Below are 18,146 nucleotides of genomic sequence, written 5' to 3'. Positions count from 1 at the left end.
CAAAAGTTATTGTTAGCCTCTGAATCAAACAATACACATATGAGTAAACAAAAATCATTGGTTGATAACCTGAAGTTCCAAGCATTTTATTTTTAGAACACAGGAAGACTGAAGCATTACAATTTAGTGATTTATACCATAGTATGCAGTTGGTTGTAAAGGTTCTGTTAAAGTCAACGAAACAAATATCGGTCCAAATAAAAAAACCTTAATTGATGCGCTGAAGTGGGATATGGCAAAAAATTCATACATGTACAAGTTGGATGCGTACCATAATTTTGATGAATGCTTAGCAAACTGCAAACACACAAGCAGCAGTCTGGCGTATTCAGTAGCTATTTAGTTCATGTGGCATGTTGGGCGGAGATTATGAAGCCACCGGGGAGACATCAGCTGATATGCCGCCATGAGCATCTCCTAATCCTGCTCCTCCACTCACTCCTCGATAGGTACAACCAGGAAGAATCCTTACAGGAGGTGGACGCCAATCACCCGTCGCCGCAGAAGAAGCTGGGTACCGGTCATCTCCATCTCCGCGAACTCTGGCACTTGGTCTGGCTCCAGCGGTCGCTCGTGTGATTTGTCGCCGTGATGCCAAGAAACTGCGGTAGCATATGGTGGGTTATCAGTGATTTGGTCTTGCCTATTTTATCGCTCAGCGCCAACATTTCACCGTTTAGTTTTGCTATTCCTCCACCGCTGATTACAACTAATCGGTAGCTACAATAATACAAGCTCAAAACTCAAAATAGTAAAAGTATGACTGAAGGAAGGGTACAGAAACCAAGGAGAGTTACAGCAAAGCCTCCATCTGAAAGGGTACAGACACCAAGGAGAGTTACAGAAACCAAGGAGAGTTACAGCAAAATCGGGAACTCCCTCTCGTCGTCCCTTCTTCCACCAGCGAACCTCCCAACAGCAAAGCCTCCATCTGGGAGCCGCCAAATCGTCAACCCGACCGTCGTCTCCTCCTCACTGCCAGCCTCAGCCAGTGTTGCTGCCCCGGTCGTCGGCGGCGCCGAGGTCACTTGCCGGAGCAGGCCGCGCCACATCTGTGGGCAGCTCGTGCCGGCACACGGGACACGAGTTACACAGCGCGAGCCATTGCAGGATGCAGTCCTGGTGGTACATGTGGCTGCAGGGCGTCTCCCTGGCCTAGTCGCCCAGCTCGAAGGCCTCCTTGCAGACGGCACAGTGGGAGTCGGCGCCGACGTTGCCAGGGCAGGCGGCGACGACGATGGTGGGCATGGACTCGACGGCGGCCTTGCAGGCCAGCGGGTTGTCGTAGGGGCGGATGGCGCCGAAGCCGCCGGCCTCGATCTGGGCGAGCTGCTCGAGGAGCCGCTCAAATCCGGGCCCCATGAGGAAGTCGGACATGCTCTCGGGCAGCGGGCGGAGGCCGGATCCGGCGCCGTCTGTTAGCGAATATAGTTTCCGTAGCAGCCTCCAATTCTTTCCTTTACTTGTTCTACTCAAATTCTTGTAAACCTTCCTTGTACGCCAAGGCTTGGCTTCGGCACATCAATATATATAGCCCGCGACTCCCCCTCGAGAGGTAGGGAACGCTTATCGTCTTACATGGTAATCAGAGCCACCTCTTCCCAAAACATCTAGCCAAAGATCAAAACCCTAAACCACATATCATTGTCTCCATGGCTTCCTCAGCCGGCGTTGCTCTTAACCTTGGATCGCCGCCGTCAGAGAAGCTCGCAAGAGGAAATTTCATCCTCTGGAAGACTCAGGTTCTCCCAGCCCTGCGAGGTGCGCAGGTTACTGGGCTCCTGGACAACTCCGATGCCGCTCCATCGAGGATGGTGGAGATCACGAAGGCAGATAAAACCACGGCCCTAGAGCCGAATCCCCTCTACGGGCCCTGGATCGCCAAAGATCAACAGGTCCTATCATATCTACTCAATTCTATGTCTCCTGAAATCCTTGCACAAGTCGTCGGGAAGGACTCCACCTACGAGCTCTGGACGACGGTGACAAATCTCTTCGCCTCGCAATCACAATCCCGGATCACCAATCTGAGGATCGCCATCACCAACACCAAGAAGGGCACCATGTCGAGCTCGGCGTATATGGCAAAGATGAAGAGCCTTGGGGATGAACTTGCTGCTGCTGGGCGCCCTGTCTCTGACCCGGAGATGGTGGACTACATCCTGGCGGGACTTGATCGCGACTACGACTCTGTGGTTGTAGCGATCGGTGCTGTCAAGAACACTATCACCGCCGACGACCTCTTCGCTCAGATTTCTGCTTTTGATCAGAGGATGGAGATGCTGGGTGATTCATCTTCAGGAGGATTTCATTCATCGGCCAACACAGTCTACAGAGGCCGTGGCCAGTCCCGCGGCAGACCCCGTGGGCGAGGAGGAAGGGGGCGCGGCCGTGGTGATCGCGGTGACCGCGGTGACCGCCAGCCCTCTCCTGCAAACAGAGGCGGCGGATTCAGAGGACGCCCTCGACAACAACAACAACAGCAGGTGCGTGAACAGCAGCACGATTACCCGGAATGTCAGATATGCTATAGGCACCATCCAGGAGGCGCACGTGTTTGCTGGTGGCGCTATGAAGAGAATGATCAGGAAGAGAAGGAGGCGCATGCTGTCTCCTATGGCGTAGATACAAACTGGTACGCCGACAGTGCAGCAACAAATCACATCACAGGTGAACTTGAGAAGCTGACAACACGGGAGAAGTACAATGGAGGCGACCAAATTCGCACGGCAAGCGGTTCTGGTATGAATATCACTCACATTGGTAATTCAATTGTTAAAAACCCCATGAAAAATTTGCACCTGAATGATGTCTTGCATGTCCCTCAAACATCAAAAAATCTTGTTTCCGTTCATCGATTCACCCTTGATAACAATGTTCTCATAGAATTCTACCCTTATTTTTTCTTGGTTAAGGATTTGAGAACAAGGAGAATCATTCTTAGAGGACGGTGCGTGGGAGGCCTCTATCCACTTATATCATCATCATCATCATCTTCACGGTCAAATAAGCAAGCCAACATTGTCACCAAGCCATCATCATCAATGTGGCATAGTCGTTTAGGTCATCCATCTTCAGTCATAGTTAAATACGTTCTTAGCAAAAATAAACTCTCTTATGAGAATAGTGTTGAGTCAGTTTGTGATCCGTGTCAACAAGCAAAAAGTCATCAATTACCTTATTCCATCTCTACTAGTGTGTCTACTGCTCCTCTACAACTCATATTTTTAGATGTATGGGGGCCAGCCCCTACTTCAGTTGGGAGATTTTCTTATTATGTAAGCTTTATTGATGACTATAGTAAATCTACTTGGATTTATTTGTTAAAGAAACGGACTGATGTTTTCCAAGTCTTTCTCAATTTCCAAAATCTTGTTGAACGCAAACTGAACTCTAAAATCATTGCTATGCAAAGTGACTGGGGTGGTGAGTATGAAAAATTGAACTCTTTCTTCCAAAAACTTGGCATATCACATCATGTCTCTTGTCCTCATGCTCACCAACAAAATGGATCTGCTGAAAGAAAGCATCGTCACATAGTTGATATGGGGCTTGCATTGCTCGCAAATGCATCCATGCCACTTAAATTTTTGGATGAAGCATTCTTAACTGCTACATATCTTATCAATTTGCTTCCAAGCAAAGTTATCAAATTTGAAACTCCTATTACACGACTCCTTGGTGTCACACCAAACTACACATCTCTTCGTGTTTTCGGTTGTGCATGTTGGCCCAATCTTAGACCCTACAATACACGCAAACTTGCTTTCCGCTCAAAAAAGTGTGTCTTTTTAGGCTATAGTCCCATGCATAAAGGGGTCAAATGTCTTGATGTTCCTAGTGGTAGGGTCTACATATCCCGAGATGTTGTCTTTGATGAATCCGTGTTTCCGTTTGCATCGCTTCATCCCAATGCCGGTGCACTTCTTCGCAAGGAAATTCTTCTTCTTCCTCCACATCATGGGGGCGACAATTGTACTAATCAAAGTGACGATATTTCTACTAGTACTTGCTCTTCTCTGTTGCCTTTGCAGATCTCTGGAGAAAACAGGGCTCAAATTGATCAAAATCCTGAAAATATAGCTCAAATTGATCCTATATTGCATGCTGAGGAAGAAGACGAACCTGGCACGGACAACGAAGGTGATCCGGCGGCGCCTGGAACTCCTGTGCGCGGGCAGACCTCGAATCGCGCGAGCAGATCCGCCTCGGATCGCGCCTCTGTCAGCTGCGGCAACGAATCTAGGGAGGGCCACTCCCGCGCCGCCACCTCAGCAACAGGCGGGACCAGCAGCGGGGCCGGATCCCCCTCACCCTGCGTGCGCCTGCAACCGCGGTCGGGCAGCGGATCGGCTGTGCCGGACCGGGCGGTTGGCCCTTGTGTGCGCTTTGGGGAGGCGGCCACACCTTCGGCTGCAGGATCATCTGCGCAGGAGGCAGCAGATTCCCCTGTGTCAGCACATGCAGGCTCGTCAGGATCTTCTGTGGCCAGCATTCCTGAGGTTCAGCCAGCAGCTTCTTCACGGGTTATGACACGTCTACAGAAAGGTATACGGAATCCTAAAATAAGAAAAGATGGAACTATACCATATGGAATGTTGTGTATTTCAGGAGAGCCAACAACGTTGAGTAGTGCACTTGACGATCCTAAGTGGAAGAAGGCAATGGATGAGGAATATTCTGCACTTATGAGGAACAAAACCTGGCATCTTGTACCAAACCAAAAAGGCAAAAATATCATCGATTGTAAATGGGTGTACAGAATCAAAAAAAAGGCAGATGGCTCCATTGACAGGTATAAAGCACGTCTAGTTGCAAAGGGCTTTAAGCAACGTTATGGTATTGATTACGAGGACACCTTTAGTCCAGTTGTGAAAGCTGCAACTATCAGACTTGTGCTAGCCATTGCTGTATCCAAGGGTTGGAGCCTAAGACAGCTAGATGTACAAAACGCGTTTTTGCATGGTGTTCTGGAAGAGGAAGTGTTCATGAGACAACCACCTAGATATGAGGATAAGGAATCACCACATTATGTTTGCAAGCTTGACAAAGCACTCTATGGTCTAAAACAAGCACCCAGAGCATGGTACTCCAGATTAAGCTTACAGTTGAAATATCTTGGTTTCATTGCCTCTAAAGCTGATATGTCTTTGTTTATTTATAACAAGGCTGGAGTAGTCATTTTTGTGCTTATATATGTTGATGATATCATAGTTGCAAGTTCTTCACAAAATGCTACTAATGCACTTCTGCATGACTTGAGCTCAGAGTTTGCCTTGAAAGACCTGGGTGACTTGCATTTCTTCCTTGGGATTGAAGTTAGAAAAACTCAAGATGGTATTGTGTTAAATCAGGAGAAATATATCATTGAGCTTTTGTCTCGCATGGGAATGAAGAATTGCAAGCCAGTACCTACACCTTTATCTTCCTCAGAAAAACTCTCAGCATATGAAGGTGAGCCACTTCAAGAAGAAGAGAGCACAAGCTACAGAAGTATTGTGGGAGCATTACAATATCTAACTCTCACGCGTCCAGATATCTCATTTGCTGTTAATAAAGTTTGTCAATATCTTCATGCTCCCACTTCCGCACATTGGTCAGCTGTCAAGAGAATTGTAAGATATGTGAAGCATACTATGGGAACAGGACTTCACTTCAAACGTTCTGGCTCCTCTCTTGTGAGTGCATTCTCTGATGGTGACTGGGCAGGATGCAGTGATGATAGAAGATCAACTGGAGGTTTTGCAGTGTTCTTTGGGTCCAATCTTATTTCTTGGAGTGCTAGAAAGCAAGCAACTGTGTCACGATCAAGCACAGAAGCTGAATACAAGTCCTTGGCGAATGCAACTGCTGAAATCATTTGGGTTGAATCACTTCTTGAGGAATTGGGGATCAAGAAAAATCGTATCTCATGTTTATGGTGTGATAACTTGGGAGCAACATACTTGTCTGCAAACCCTGTGTTTCATGCAAGAACAAAGCACATAGAAATTGATTTTCACTTTGTGCGAGAGAGGGTTGCAGCAAAGAAACTTGAGATACGGTTTATTCCTTCTAAGGATCAAGTGGCGGACGGCTTTACAAAGACTTTACCAGCAAGACCGTTTGAGGAGTTCAAGAGTAATCTTAATCTAGGGTAGTTAAGATTAAGGGAGGGTGTTAGCGAATATAGTTTCCGTAGCAGCCTCCAATTCTTTCCTTTACTTGTTCTACTCAAACTCTTGTAAACCTTCCTTGTACGCCAAGGCTTGGCTTCGGCACATCAATATATACAGCCCGCGACTCCCCCTCGAGAGGTAGGGAACGCTTATCGTCTTACACCGTTGTCGTAGAAGAGCTTGAAGCTGCTGCTGGCGCTGGGGGCCTCGTCACAGGGAGGGGCGGCCGAGCGCCGGAGCATGATGACCGGGTTGCACGGCGACCCCAAGCGGTCACCCGAGGCGCCACGCCGGCTCCGGCGGGGTCAGACCTCGTTGCCCTGTTGGGGGCGGAGGGCGCAACGGCCCTGCGCGGCGGCGGCGCGTCTATCTACTCCAGGAAGCCGCCGTCGCAGCCGGGGCGGCAGGGGAGCTCGAGTATCGGATAAGATGAAGAGAAGCACGGGCGTAATTCTTACAAACTGGAAGGTGAAGAAGAGTCCTGCTAGACTTTTTTTCTGTAGTTGCGCTTGGGCTGTTCGGCCCATATGAGTCCTGGCTTAGTAACGTAACATCAAGCGAGTCGTTTGAATTAGTACCACATCGCATATATATTTTAAAATTTAAATTTAAATTAAAAGCGTAAATTCACAGGAAAAAAGCGTATTGTGACGGTGAACCCGAAGACCCAATCCGTGCTTTATTATTAGGGAGAGATTAGGGAGAGATTTTGCTTTCAAATAAAATAGAAGGTGTAGCTATCTTATTTTCACACAGAGAATACACGTTTGTATGTTTCAAGCTACTTTCTGATTCTCGTGTATGGCCTGCTGAGTGTAACATTTTAAAAGCTGGAGTATGAGGACAGTGTCAGCCTCCTAAACCTAAGCTTTGCCTTTTTTAGAAGGTTCTGCGGACATCGGTTTTTTAACCTTTATTCTTTCTTAGGCTGGACTCATGATTTATTATTTCTTACGCCGGCTGATGGAATCCTTATTGCAGTGTCCGTTGTTCCAAAAGGCAAAAGGCAGAGTCCGTCCGATTGCAACCTTTTTTTACGTAGCCGATTGCACTTCCTTTTTTGCATGAAGAGTCCTAGACGTATGAGCATATCCTACGATGGAGAGTATGCACGTTTCTTCTTTTAGGGTAGACCTATACATGGTTATGATCGTGTGTAACTTTTACAACTTTTAAATCTCAGTCATTCTTTTTTAGTATCATCTGTACATGCTATATGTAAATGGCGGTCATGACTTTTTTTTCTTTCTAACTTTTTTCACGCGTCTTGTACGTGTTGGTCCAATATACATCACTTATAACTTTAGGCATGTAACGTAATATCTTTAAATCTTAGCCGTAAGTATTACTAACCAACGATCTACATTATTTTGGCTTATGTGGACGAACGTGATGGCTCGTTTGACTTCTGTATTATGTATATGATAGATCACTCGTGTTTTAATATTCATGCCATGATTAGATTACATGATCAAGATTATGCTAGGTAGCATTCCACATCAAAAATTATCTTTTTTATCATTTACCTACTTAAGGACGAGCAGGAATTCAGCTTGGGGATGCTGATACGTCTACGTCGTATCTATAATATTTGATTGTTCCATGGCAATATTCTACAACTTTCATATACTTTTGACAACTTTTTATTATTTTTGGGACTAACATATTGATCTAGTGCCCAGTGCCAGTTCCTATTTGTTGCATGTTTTATGTTTTGCAGAAACCCAATATCAAACGGAGTTCAAACGGGATAAAAATGGACGGAGATCATTTTTGGAATATTTATGATTTTTGGGAAGAAAAACCAACACGAGATGGTGCCTGAGGGGGCCATGAGGCAGGGGGGCGCCCCTGACCCTCGTGGGCACCCTGTAAGGCGGTTGACGCTCTTCTTTGGCCGCAAGAAAGCTAATTTTTGGAAAAATATCTAGGCGAAAGTTTCAACCCAATCGGAGTTACGGATCTCCGGATATAAAAGAAATGGTGAAAGGGCAGAATCCCGGAGCGCAGAAACAGAGAGAGACAGAGAGACAGATCCAATCTCGGAGGGGCTCTCGCCCCTCCCACGCCATGGGAGCCAAGGACCAGAGGGGAAACCCTTCTCCTATCTAGGGAGAAGGTCAAGGAAGAAGAAGAAGAAGGGGGGCTCTCCCCCCCCTTGCTTCCGGTGGCGCCGGAGTGCCATCGGGGGCCATCATCATCACCGCGATCTACACCAACAACTTCACCGCCTTCATCACCAACTCTTCCCTCCTCTATGCAGCGGTGTAACCCCTCTTTTACCCACTGTAATCTCTACTTAAACATGGTGCTCAACGCTATATATTATTTCCCAATGATGTATGGCTATCCTATGATGTTTGAGTAGATCTATTTTGTCCTATGGGTTAATTGATGATCGTGATTGGTTTGAGTTGCATGTTTTATTATTGGTGTTGTCCTATGGTGCTCTCCGTGTCGCGCAAGCATGAGGGATCCCCGCTGTAGGGTTTGCAATATGTTCATGATTTGCTAATGGTGGGTGGCGTGAGTGGCGGAAGCACATACCCGAGTAAGTAGGTTGTTTGCGTATGGGATAAAGGGGACTTGATACTTTAATGCTATGGTTGGGTTTTACCTTAATGATCTTTAGTAGTTGCGGATGCTTTCTAGAGTTCCAATCACAAGTGCATATGATCCAAGAAGAGAAATCATGTTAGCTTATGCCTCTCCCTCAAATAAAATTGCAATAGTGATTACCGGTCTAGTTATCGATTGCCTAGGGACAAATAACTTTCTCGTGACAAAAAGCTCTCTACTAAAACTAACTTAGTTGCTTCTTCATCTAAACAACCCTAGCTTTTATTTGCGTGCTCTTTATTATCTTGCAAACCTCTCCAACAATACCTACAAAGTACTTCTAGTTTCATACTTGTTCTAGGTAAAGCGAACGTCAAGCATGCGTAGAGTTGTATCGATGGTCGATAGAACTTGAGGGAATATTTGTTCTATCTTTAGCTCTTCATTGGGTTCGACACTCTTACTTATCGAAAGAGGCTATAGTTGATCCTCTATACTTGTGGGTTATCACCTACGAGCTTTTCACATATTGTTCTTTGCTCAGTTACTTTACCGTTGCTACTGTTACAATTACTACAAAACTGCTACTGTTACTTTTGCTACTGTTACTGTTACTTCCATACTACTTTGCTACTAAATACTTTGCTGCAGATACTAAGTTATCCAGGTGTGGTTGAATTGATAACTCAACTGCTAATACTTGAGAATATTCTTTGGCTCCCCTTGTGTCGAATCAATAAATTTGGGTTGAATACTCTACCCTCGAAAACTGTTGCGATCCCCTATACTTATGGGTTATCACCTCCCTGCCTCGTGCCATCTCATTGCTTCCTTGACGTCCACTCCAAGTCTCCTGATTGCGTTTGTTCCAAAAACGATTCTGCCGAAGGTTTCATTCCGTTTGGACTCCGTTTGATATTCCTTTTCTACAAAACACTGAAATAGGCAAAAAACAACAATTTGCACTGGGCCTCTGGTTAACAGGTTAGTCCCAAAAATAATATAAAAGTGCATAGTAAATCCCATTAAACATCCAAAACAGATAATATAATAGCATGGAACAATAAAAAATTATAGACACGTTGGAGACGTATCAGTGCATCATATGTATATAATTTATATATCTAAAATGCTTGGAATTTTGTGTAGATTAATCATTTGCCACTTTCATCCTTGTTTAAAATGTTTAAACTTGTTGTATGAATTAGTTTGCATAAATGACTTGTTAAAATGGTTTATTTCATAAGTAATTAGCCGTAACTTCGAATTAAATAAACTTTATATGTAAATGGGGTAGAAAATGCATAGATTAACATGGTGTCATCACTTTGCATGTTCAACAACTTTAAAATATGGTTTAGAGTGGAACAATACCAAATTCAAATATTGCATATGAGGATTTTCCGAAATTGTTGTTTGTTGCTTCCGGCCTCATTTAAATTGCCTAGCTAGGTAGTTTTATTATGCTTCACCTCTTGCCATGTTAATTAACATTTAATAATTGTTGTGTAGGGTGAACTAAATGATTGAATGTGGTGTTTCGTCAAATATGCAACTCATTGCATATTGAGCTCCACTTAATTTATAGTATTGTTTGTTGCACTTTTTCATGCCATGCCTCTTTAAACCGGACATGCATCATACTTGATTGTGCATCATGCCATGTTTATGCTTGCGTGTTTACGATGTCGTTTGCTTCGTTCTGGTGTTGCCTCTTAGTTCCGGTAACGTTTCGGGTTGTGAGGATTCGTTCGACTATGTTGGTTCGTCTACTTCATGGATTCGGCCTTCTTCCTAGCAGGATTTCAAGCAAGATAACCGTCACCTTGGATCTCACTACTATCTTTGCTATGCTAGTTGTCTCGATGCTATCGCTATGTCGCGCTTCCCACCACTTGTTTATCAAGCATCCCGATATGCCATGAAACAACCTCTAACCTTTTTCACCATCCCAGCAAACTGTTGTTTGGCTATGTTACCGCTTTGCCCAGCCCCTCTTATAGCATTGCTAGTTGCAGGTGCAGTTGCAATTTGTTCCATGTTGGGACATGGATATCATGGATATTTTGGGATATCACAATATCTCTTATTTAATTAATGTATCTATATACTTGGTAAAGGGTGAAAGGCTCGGCCTTTTGCCTGGTGTTTTGTTCCACTCTTGCTGCCTTAGTTTCCGTCATACCGGTGTTATGTTCCTTGATTTTGCGTCCCTAACACGATGAGGGTTTATGGGCCCCTCTTGACAGTTTGCTTTAAATAAAACTCTTCCAGCAAGGCCCAACATTGGTTTTACCATTTGCCTAATAACAACTAAAACTTGCATAGGGACTTTCCGGCCCCCGATGACTTAATAAACCCCCGGGCCAGTGCTCCTCATGAGCGTTGGTCCAAACCTGTGCGGGGCCGCCCCGGGGCAACCTGGGTTATTTTTGGCACCTGTACACGTAGCTCATCCGTCGTGGCCTGAGACGAGATACGCGCGGCTACTATTAGGGTGTCAGCACGTCGGGAGGTCTTGCTGGTTTTGTTTTACCATTGTCGAAATGTCTTGTGCACCGGGACCCCGAGTCTGATCGGATGTCCCGCGATGGAGGATTGTCTCCGCAGATCGTGAACTTGTCATGAGCTAAGTTGGGATATCCCTGCATGCTTTAAACTTTTGAGAGCCGTGCCCGCGGTTATGTGGCAGATGGGAGTCTTTAATATCCGGTTGTAGAGAACTTGACACCAGATTCGAAATAGAATACACCAACCGCATGTGTAACCGTGACTCTCTCTTTTCATGTGAGTCAAGAAGAGAATGCGGTGGGGTTATGTTTGAACGTAAGTAGTTCAAGATCACTTCTTGGTCATTACTAGTTTGCGATCGTTTGTGTAGTTTCTCATCTTACTCTTGTACTCGCAAGTTAGCCACTATACAATGCTTAGTCGCTTGACGCAACCTCACCACTTATCCATTCTATACCCATTAAGCTTTGCTAGTCTTGATACCCATGGTAATGGGATTGCTGAGTCCTCGTGGCTCACAGATTACTACAACAACAGTTGCAGGTACAAGTAATGCGATGATCTGACGCGAGTGCGATGCTTGCTTGTTTGGAGTTCTTCTTCTGCTTCTTCTTCGATCAAGGGATATAGGTTCCGGGTCGGGAGCCTGGGCTAGCAGGCTGGATGTCGTTCTTCTTTTTTGTTTGATTTCATCCGTAGTCGGATCCTGCTCTTCTGTATGATGGTTGCTATGTATTGATGAATTGTTGTACTCATGTTGTAGCTTGTGGCGAGTGTAAGCCTTTATCTTGTATTCTCATCTATTCAGTACATGGTATGTTGTAATGATATCCACCTTGCTATGTGCTCGGAATGCGATTGTGTCCCAATCATGAATTCATCACGTGATTGGGATAGAATCGCATCTTGGGCGCTATAGCGGGCACCGAGGCCATTGCCGCCAAAGCCGTGCAACACACACTCCTCTTGCTAGGGTATCGCGAGCCGACCCTTCTTGCCTAGACTGCGGCGTCCAGCACGAGCTTGTCGGCAGCGCGCCCCGCCCAGGCTACTGAAGTGCATGGCATTGGCGTCAACAGACATGGTATGTTCTCCTCTCCCCTTGTTCATATGAGCATACATCACCCCTATGCATAAAAATGTATCTTGTGTTGGGGAACGTAGTAATTTCAAAAAAAAAATCCTACACACACGCAAGATCATGATGATGCATAGCAACGAGAGGGGAGAGTGTCGTCCACATACCCTCGTAGACCGTAAGCGGAAGCGTTATGACAATGCGGTTGATGTAGTCATACGTCTTCACGATTGACCGATCCAAGTACCGAACGTACGACACCTCCGCGATCTGCACACGTTCAGCTCGGTGACATCCCACGAACTCACGATCCAGTAGAGCTTCGAGGGAGAGTTCCATCAGCACGACGGCGTGATGACGGTGTTGATGAAGCTACCGACGCAGGGCTTCGCCTAAGCACCGCTACGATATGACCGAGGTGGATTATGGTGGAGTGGGGCACCGCACACGGCTAAAGATCAATGATCAACTTGTGTGTCTTGGCGTGCCCCCCCCCCCGCCCTCGTATATAAAGGAGCTAGGGGGAGGCGGCCGGCCAGGAGGAGGGCACGCCAAGGGGGGAGTCCTACTCCCACCGGGAGTAGGACTCCTCCTTTCCTAGTAGGAGTAGGAGAAGGGGGAAGGAGGAGAGATGGGGGGAAGGAAGGGGGCGCTGCCCCCCTCCTTGTCCAATTCGGACTAGAGGGGATGGGGGAGCGGCCTGCCCTGGCCGCCCCTCCTCTTCTCCACTAAGGCCCAATAGGCGATTACACTCCCCGAGGGGTTTCGGTAACCCCCCGGTACTCCGGTATATGCCCGAACTTGCCCGGAACACTTCCGAAGTCCAAACATAGTCATCCAATATATCGATCTTTATGTCTCGACCATTTTGAGACTCCTAGTCATGTCCGTGATCATATCCGGGACTCCAAACTACCTTCGGTACATCAAAACACATAAACTCATAATACCGATCATCACCGAACGTTAAGCATGCGGACCCTACAGGTTCGAGAGCTATGTAGACATGATCGAGACACATCTCCGGTCAATAACCAATAGCTGAACCTGGATGCTCATATTGGCTCCTACATATTGTACGAAGATCTTTATCGGTCAAACCGCATAACAACATATGTTGTTCCCTTTGTCATCGGTATGTTACTTGCCCGAGATTCGATCGTCGGTATATCAATACCAAGCTCAATATCGTTACCGGCAAGTCTCTTTACTCGTTCCTTAATGCATTATCTCACAACTAACTTATTAGTTACATTGCTTGCAAGGCTTATAGTGATATGCATTACCAAGAGGGCCCAGAGATACCTCTCCGACAATCGGAGTGACAAATCCTAATCTCGATCTATGCCAACTCAACAAGTACCATCAGAAACACCTATAGAGCACCTTTATAACCACCCAGTTATGTTGTGACGTTTGGTAGCACACAAAGTGTTCCTCCAATAATCGGGAGTTGCATAGTCTCATAGTCATAGGAACATGTATAAGTCACGAAGAAAGCAATAGCAGTAAGCTAAAACAATCAAGTGCTAAGCTAACAGAATGGGTCAAGTCAATCACATCATTCTCCTAATGATGTGATCCCATTTATCAAATGACAACTCATGTCTATGGTTAGGAAACCTTAACCATTTTTTATTAACGAGCTAGTCAAGTAGAGGGATACTAGTGACACTATATTGTCTATGTATTCACACATGTATTGTGTTTCCGTTTAATACAATTCTAGCATGAATAATAAACATTCATCATGAAATAAGGAAATAAATAATAACTTTATTATTGCCTCTAGGGCATATTTCCTTCAGTCTCCCACTTGCACTAGAGTCAATAATCTAGATTACATAGTAATGATTCTAACACCCATGGAGTCTTGGTGTTGATCATGTTTTGCTCGTGAGAGAGGCTTAGTCAATGGGTCTGCAACATTTAGATCCGTATGTATCTTGCTAATATCTATGTCTCCCACCTGGACTTGGTCACGGGTGGAATTGAAGCATCTCTTGATGTGCTTGGTTCTCTTGTGAAATTTGGATTCCTTTGCCAAGGCAATTGCACCAGTAGTGTCACAAAAGATTTTCATTGGACCCGATGCACTCGGTATGACATCTAGATCGGATATGAACTCCTTCATCCAGACTCCTTCATTTGCTGCTTCCGAAGCAGCTATCACTACAAAAAAAAGACACATCCGTGACATTTTGGGTCGAACGAAATTTTCTTCTGTCATACTTATGACACTTCTATGACGATAATTGTGACAAAACCCGGTATCACCATAGATGTAGTGGGCTCCTACTTCTATGACAAAAAATCATGACAGAAAATGGGCTTTTCGTCCTGGGCGGGCCGGAGACGCAGCTGCATGACATTCTTTGGGCCGTCCATGACGGAAAAAACCGTGGTAGAAGCGAGGGCGAGGAAAATTTTGGCGAGTTCCCGGTTACGGTGGGAGGTCGGGGCCGAGCGATGCATGTTTCTCTCGTACACGTACGCGTGTGTGTGCGAGGCGTTGGCTCTAACTGAACCCGAGTGAGGCATTGGGCTCTAACTGAACCCGAGCGATTGCACTGCAGGCTACGTGTTATTGAACCCGAGCAATCGATCGATGGTTGTTAACTGAACCCGATCGAGCGATTCCTTCGCTACTGCTGCTAACTGAAGCCGATCGATGCTGCCTCTCTGGATGAAGAGTGAGCGTTGCGGGGTGGGGGGTGGATAAACAGGACCTCGTGGCGTTGCCTCTGGATGAACAAGACCTCGATCAATCGAGTCGGTTGGGGCTGGATGAACAGGACCCCGTGGAGGGCTGGATGAACAGGACGACCCCATGGAGGGCTGGATGAACAGTAGATGGTGGAGGGGTGCCCGTGGAGGGGTGGTTGAATAGTAGCCGGTGGAGTAGCGCGTGATGGAGGCTGGATGAACAGGAGCCCGTGGAGGCTGGAAGAGGTCGACGGTAGCCCGTGGAGGCTGGAGGAGGTCGATGGTGGAGATGAATAGTATCCCGTGGAGTCCCATTTTGCGGTATGCCACACCCCTCATGATGAACAGGACCCCCGTTTCGACCGTAGGAGGTCTGTTTCCTCCATTTTGTGGTACGCCAGACCCCTCCCGGTGAACAGGATCCCCTTTCGAACGTGGCCGGTCGAACACAAGACCGTTTCCTCCGTACTGCGGTACGCCAGGCCTCGTTTCCATCGCCTATTCCGTCCAAGCCGGTTGGCTCCCACGTGTTCCATTGCCTCCCGATGAACACGACGCATTCCGTTGCCTCCCCATGAACATGACGCATTCCGTGCCTCCCCATGAACACGACGACGACACAGTTTTTCCGTTCCGACCCAGCCATGTACACGAGCCCTGGTCGTACGTATGCGCGAGTAGGCGTTCGAGACCCCGCCCATATGTACGTACGTGGCCGTATTTACTTTCTTGCACCCTGGTCGTTGTACGTACGTGTACATGCTACGTGCATGCCTCTACTATGACACGTGCGCGCCTCTACATCGACCAGTATGTACGTACACGTTCGTGACCAGAATGACAACGCTACGTACGCTTCGACCAGGTGGGTCCCGACTGTCAGGCAATTCCTTGCGTGCGAAGATGTAGCTGGTGGGTCCCAGCAGTCAGGGGGCGAATCATTTTTTTTTGCCCGGACGCACTTCCTTGCGTGCGAAGATGTAGCTGGTGGGTCCCAGCAGTCAGGGGGGAAAGGTTTTTTTCGTGAAATACAGTGGCCCGTCGGGTGGGTCCTTGATGTCAGGTGGAGGTATCATTATTTTCCGCATAATAAGGAGGCACTTCCTTGCTGCGGCCATGGACCCAGCTGTCAGCCTCTCCACGTACAGTCCATGTCCGATGGAAGTCGTTCCTTGACCATGTTGACCACGCCGCGCCGAGAGCACCAGGGCGGTGGACGACGGCGAGGCCTAGGAAGGGGATGACGCGGAGCCGGGGAAGACGCGGCAGTGGATGCCCACGTGGAGAGGAGTACGAGGGTCCACTGGTCTGGCTGCGGTGTGAGGCTGCCGTCGCCGCAGAATAACAGGGGGTGTGGGTGAGTAGAGGGATGGCCTGGCCAGTGGTGGGAGTAGTAGGAGGCGGTGAGGCCTCCGCGGCATCATAGCCGGCCATGGGAGGCAGGAGCATGCAGCATGACTGGCGCTGCTTTGGGCGGCTGGAGCAAGAAGACTAGAGGTTGAAGAAGCACTACGGCCGTTGGATGGACATCGTACGGCCACTGGAGCTAGAATCGTTCATATTGACTAAAGTTGACAAAGGCCCCGTCCCAGTCAACTTAGTAGGCCCGCCTCCCACCATGGTGGGTCCCAGCTAGCAAGGGGAGTATTCATTTTTTATGCGTAATAAGGAGGCACTTCCGATGGGTCCGAGCTGACAGCGGGGGGAACATTTTTTTCGCGAAATACGGTGGTCCGTCCGGTGGGTCCCAGCAGTCAGGGGGAAAACGTTTTTGTCGCGAAATACGGTGGCCCGTCCGATGGTTCCCAGTAGTTAGGGGGGAAGCGTTTTTTTGCGAAATACTGGTGGCCTGTCCGGTGGGTCCCTGCTGTCAGGTGGAGGAATAATTATTTTCCGCGTAATAAGGAGGCACTTCCTTGCTGCTGTCGTGGACCCAGTTGTCAGCCTCTCCACGTACAGTACTTTTCCGATGGAATTCGGTCGTTGACCACATTGACCATGCCGCGCCGAGAGCATCACAGCGGTGGACGACGATGAGGCCTAGGAAGGGGACGACGCGGAGCCGGGGAAGACGCGGCAATGGATGCCCATGCGGAGAGGAGTACGAGGGTTAACTGGTTCGGCTGCGCTGCCGTCGCCGCAGAATAACAGGGGGTGTGGGTGAGTGGAGTGGAGGGATGGCCTGGCCAGCGGTGGGAGTAGTATGGGGGCGGTGAGGCCTCCGCGGAAGCACAACCGGCCACGGGAGGCAGGAGCAGGCGGCATGACCGGCGCTGCTTTGGGCGGCTGGAGCAAGAAGACCAGAGGTTGAAGAAGCACTACGGCTGTTGGATGGATATCGTACGGTCAGTCAAGTTAGAATCGTGCATATTGACTAAGTTGACAAAGCCCTCCGTCCCCGTCAACTTAGTAGGCCCACTATACTGGGTCCCAACTAGCAGGGGGAATATTCATTTTTTTGTGCGTAATAAGGAGGCACTTCCTTGCGTGCGAAGATATAGCTGGTGGGTCCGAGCTATCAGCGGCGGTATTGTTTTTTCGCGAAATACAGAGGCCCTTTCGGTGGGTCCCAGATGTCAGGTGGAGGAATCATTATTTTGCGCGTAATAAGGAGGCATTTCCTTGCGTGCGGCCATGGACCCAACTGTCAGCCTCTCCACGTTCAGTCCACTTCAGATGCATGTTGGTCGTTGACCATGTTGACCATGCCACGCCGAGAGCACCAGGGCGATGGACGACGGCGAGGCCTAGGAAGGGAACGACATGGAGCCACGGAAGACTCGGTAGTTGTTTCCCACGCGGAGGGGAGTATGACTGTACAAGGGTTTACTGGTTCGTCTGCCGTCACCGTAGAATAACAGCAGGTGTGGGACTGTGGGTGAGTAGAGGGATGGCTAGGCCAGCGATGGGAGTACGGTGGGGCAGTGAGGCCTGCGCGGCAGCACAGCCAGCCGCAGGGAGGAGGGAGCAGGCAGTCCCGTCGACGCTTGTTTGAGCGGCTGGAGCAGGAAGAGCAGAGATTGAAGAAGCATGACGGCCGTTGGATGGACATCCAACAATCACTGCTTGTGCGTCAACCTTTTTTTAGGAAAGCCTCAAATCTATGGAAAATAGCATACATGCCATCCGCCATT

At 47.8% G+C, this 18,146-nt stretch overlaps 1 pseudogene; it reads right to left on the bottom strand.

The window, feature by feature from the left end:
* Positions 1-374: 374 nt before the first annotated feature.
* On the bottom strand, positions 375-1,654 carry LOC119360769 (annotated as a pseudogene).
* Positions 1,655-18,146: the final 16,492 nt, after the last annotated feature.

Source organism: Triticum dicoccoides, chromosome 2B (assembly GCF_002162155.2).
Source record: "Triticum dicoccoides isolate Atlit2015 ecotype Zavitan chromosome 2B, WEW_v2.0, whole genome shotgun sequence".
Classification (NCBI taxonomy): Eukaryota; Viridiplantae; Streptophyta; class Magnoliopsida; order Poales; family Poaceae; genus Triticum; species Triticum dicoccoides.
Note: the sequence above shows the minus strand (reverse complement) of the source record. Positions and strands in the feature narration are given on the sequence as shown.